The sequence below is a fragment of the Xiphophorus hellerii genome, chromosome 12 (genome assembly GCF_003331165.1).
Source record: "Xiphophorus hellerii strain 12219 chromosome 12, Xiphophorus_hellerii-4.1, whole genome shotgun sequence".
NCBI lineage: Eukaryota > Metazoa > Chordata > Actinopteri > Cyprinodontiformes > Poeciliidae > Xiphophorus > Xiphophorus hellerii.
This window is the reverse complement of record NC_045683.1, coordinates 32,780,902-32,785,511: the sequence shown is the minus strand read 5'-3', so window position 1 is coordinate 32,785,511 and position 4,610 is coordinate 32,780,902. Positions and strand designations below refer to the sequence as shown.

The 4,610-nt window shown below is 34.6% G+C and overlaps 1 long non-coding RNA gene across 1 annotated transcript; it reads right to left on the bottom strand.

Moving 5' to 3' along the window:
• Nucleotides 1–1,441: 1,441 nt before the first annotated feature.
• LOC116729404 (uncharacterized) lies at nucleotides 1,442–4,349 on the bottom strand. The gene is made up of 3 exons (XR_004341146.1): nucleotides 3,616–4,349; nucleotides 3,023–3,123; nucleotides 1,442–2,228 (listed from the first exon to the last, which is right to left on the bottom strand). It is a non-coding gene; the product is annotated as an uncharacterized LOC116729404 (long non-coding RNA).
• Nucleotides 4,350–4,610: the final 261 nt, after the last annotated feature.

Here is a 4,610-nt window from a genome sequence, read left to right as displayed (position 1 = left end):
GAGGTATTCTAATAATGGGTGTTTCTCTTTTTTGCCATATTGCGATGTGTGAATAAGTTTTGACTAATGAAGTAATAATGCTCAGCAAAAGCTAGTGTTGTATTTTTATTTTTTTAGAAGCATGTGGCCTAAATATGAAGAGCAATTATTTGTTTTCGTTTTTAAAAAATTAAAAACCGGTTATAATGTGTATTTCTATTGCTTGCTAAAAAGTGATCTGGACTACTTAATGTTTTTGTTGTGACTTCCTACATATCCTCCAAAGGAGCAAATTTGGGTCAGATTTAACACATTCTGTAGCAGTTTAAGAGATTTTTTTTGTTTTTACTATTTTTTAGCTCATTGTCCAAAGACAGCTCTGAATGGTGCAAGAAAATTTGACAGATATACAGCACAACAACTTAATAAAATTATACATTTACCATGCATCTAATTCTTAATTAAGAAACAGATGTATTGGGAGGAAAAATAAATAATTTCATTTCTGTCAAAATTTCAAAAGATTGTAAGAATTTCTTTTTTCATCAACAGAGAAAACACTGAGTTTAAATCTCCTTATGCTCAGACCAAAGATTTTTTCCTCAACTACACAGATTAAAGCTGAATGGGAGAAGGAAACCCACCCAGGTTACAGAGGAAAAGTGCTTTTCCAAGTGAGAGTCCCAGCATACAACAACAAACTCCAAAACATAAAGAAAATTTGCCTGGATTAGGGCTGAAAGTAACAATTATTTAATAATCGAATATTTTATTTAGTATTCTAACAACTGATCAATTAATAGGAGGGGGGAAAAAATCTATATTCTGCTGATTTTTCACTTGAGCTTATTTTATTCAAAAGTAGATGCAAATTAAACAAACATTTCAATTATTTTTTAAAGAAAAAATTTAAATTGTATTGCCTAAGATGCAATAACAGCATTCCTTTAATGAACGCTTGATCATTTGTAGTAAAGGAAGAATCTGCCGCTAAGAAAATATTTATAACGTCAACATGTGAAAAGTTCAGTCATTCTGCTTTACATAACATCAATACAGCCTAGGACTGATCTACTGATTATTTTTTGGACTAAATGATTAATAATTTGATCACAAAAGATGCTTATTAGGATATTATTTTATTATTATTATTACAGAATTTAATCTAGGTGAACCTAAAACTGCTAATAGAGGTGTTCTGAGTAGAACATCGAGACAAAGAAGGTTTTTTTTTACTTAAATGCTAAATGTTTATATCACTAAAGTTTTGGATTAATTACTGCCCTGAGTTTGTGTTTTTTTCAGTAAATGGCCTTCTTTTAAAACGGCATCCTTGAGTTAATAATTTAATTTCTAAATTAGTTGACAGTCATTTCAGTAATCGTTTCAGCTGTACTCCTGAGTAAAAAATCCAAACAATCTGGTTCACAAGTTCTATGGTTTCTGTATTTTAAGGCTCAGAGGTGATTGAACCACATCAATTCTTGATATGTTTTCAATGAAAATCAGTCAATACTTCACAGTGCAACTAAAACCTTTACTAGATATACAAAATAAAATCTAAATTTTATATCTCAGAGGTTTGAAGGATGTAAAAAATAATGCATAATTATAATATGGTACAAAATTAACCTTCTTCCACGTTTAAAAATTATAAAAGAAATAAGTAAAATGCAGAGTGAAAGGTAGTTTATGTTACATCAAATAACCGAATTCAGAGATTCAAACTCAACTCATGGCCTGCTCTGGTGTTTGTCTGGTTCTTCTGTTTTATCTCCTGTGGCTTGCTGGCTATTTTCCCCCTTTTATTTGCATTTATTTCAGATTTTGCATTTATTTTAGTTTTTACATAAATACACACACACACACACAGAGCTATAGCTAACAATTATATTATTGTTATTACTGATTTATTCTATTAATTAATATGACGAATAATCAATGTCAGCTAAAAAAATACCCATTTCTGCAATTTTTTTATTTAACTATTTACAATTATTATATACAACATGAGAAAGGAAATGCAAATAAACAATTTGATAATCTTTTTGTAAATGCTACATAAATATTATCTTGCCTAAAATGCAATAACGCTTGATCATTTGTAGCAAAGGATGCATCTGCAAATAAAATATAGTTCATATCTGCATCATCGTGTCTGTTTTATATTAGATTGCAGGTGATCTGAGATCAGCACTCTTCACACCTACCTCTGCAGCTGAGGATGATGTTGCAATCACAGCCAATCACTATGGAGACACAGTGGAAGCAGACATATTAGCCCCTGGTCCCTACAGACTGCACTTCAAACTGACCTGTCTGCTCTGGTATCTACCTGCCCACACAGCATCAGGCGAGCTAACACATGCTATGCAATCCAACTCTCCTGCCCACTCTTCACACACTCTAGTGGAACAACGCATGGCAATCTACTGCAGGCTGGGGTGTCTTACATGTACAGCGGTGAGCCAATTACTATTGAAGGACCCATTAAATCTCGTTTTAACTAATATTCAAACGTTTAAAGCCTCCAACTGCTTTTTGTATTGCTTGGATCATACTTGCAACATTTTAGGTTTTTCTTGACTTCTGAAAGGATTTCTGAATAATTTTGCTAATGGATATTAAATGAAAGAGGATGCACCTTGACTCAGAGACGTTCATAGTTTACAACTAGCAATTTTTTTCAGCAAAGATTTAAAGATTTCAATACACTTTTATGTATTTGAATATGAGTGTGTGCTAAACTCAGCGTCTAAACACTGTGGAGCAAGAAAGGAAGATACTCTGCCACTTGTTCCAACATTTTTTCCTCCAACACACAACAAACAAAAATTCCACATCCACTTGCACAACAGTGTGGCTAAATCTGGCAGTGTAGCCTCCAGTGCACGCACAAACACACAAGCAAGTAAAGCAACGCGGGATGATGAGCCCTAACCTCCTAGCACCCTCCCTTTCCTCTCTCAGAGCAGCCCTGCCCTCCACATTCCTCACAAGGAGCCCCATCCCCCCTACGACCTGTCCCAAATAGGAAACTTACCCCATTTTTCCCACCCACGTGGTGACTTCTTCAAGCCTGCACACTCAAATTATGCTTTGAAAAGTCGACTGAAAGACGGGGTGAAGGGATCCGGGGGAGGTCTGCAGGAGTGCACGCACACATGTACATACACACAGAATTATAATGGACTGCAGCATTCATCTATAGGCTCACATGTTCTTCTACACAAAACACATGCACATGCTCTCTTTACTCTATAAAGCGTTTTTGAAATTAAATATAAAATCTCAGCTAAAAGTTTGCAATCATAGCAAAAACTATTACTTATAATTAATGCTTTTTTTTTTTTTTAAAGATCTGGTTAGTTTTTTGCTTTGTAGTTTAATGAGAATACAAACACTTGAGTTGTCAAAGGCCATTGTATTCTTGCTTATTGAATTATATGTTTTTTACAGCAATATGTTTAAATACAAAAGTAGCGGAATTCAGATTGACCTCCTTAAAATTATCTCCTATTTTTGCAATCATTACACATTTGTTGTGTTATAAATAAATAAACAATTTTCACAGACAAAATAGGCACTGAAGTTAAGCTTGTGTCTTAAATGGAGTTCTATAATTCAGTCACTTACTTCTGATCCAATCCGAAGAGTAAAACCTGACCACTAAAAATCCGATCAGAAAATCCAAATTAAATCCGACCCAGCTTCGAACTGATTTCACACTGTGGGCCAGCATGTAGCAACACATTACACCGCCTTAAAAAATGTGCAAGAAGTTGAGTAAGTTGACCTCAGAGCTTGTTACTTAATGTGACACGTGGTCTGCAATGCAAACCTGTGTAGTTCTGTGAACAAAATGTTCTTTTTTTAGGAGGCGTGGTCCAGGAGGCCTATATCTCCCGGGGTAAAATACAGCCTGATAATGGAACACGGCTGAATAGAAAAGCCACATTCTCTTCCTGTCTGAACAACCTATGAGTGGCGCCCAATCTGTGGCTCAGAGATTCTAAATAAAATGTCCAAAATAAGGAATATGTCACCATGCCACTGTCATTGTATTAAATACATTATTGTGTTGTAAATATGAAAAATAAAATTTTAATTCCAAATATAGATTTTCTTAATAACCTTACAACTAACAGTAAATTCAAAATCCAACTTCAGTTCACTGTAAAAACTAAACTATGTTCATTTCAAAGAAATTAAAATTAGTAGAACATAAAACAAATCTAAAAAAAATATTTATCCTCTCTCAAATAGCCCAATAAAATGGCTCCAGTTTAATGGATGGGGCTACACTGTAATAACCAGAAAACGTTCTTCTTATCAGTTTGTTTTCATTTTCAACAATCTGTGTGGTCCGGCTGCTGTAGTGCAGGACAAAGGCCAAATGCTATGACAATACTATTGCACTGCTTTAGCGCATGGTACAGTAGTGCAACATTGTCAAAGCAGCTGACCTCTGCATGCTGGGACACACAGACACTCACAAAAACAAGAGGAGTAGCTGTACCACACACACATACCTTGCTCTATGAATACACAACAGTCAACCACAAAATAAAGTGTCCAACAATTGTCCAATCATTCCAACTCAGTAGCAAGCAATTCAGCACTGTTTATTT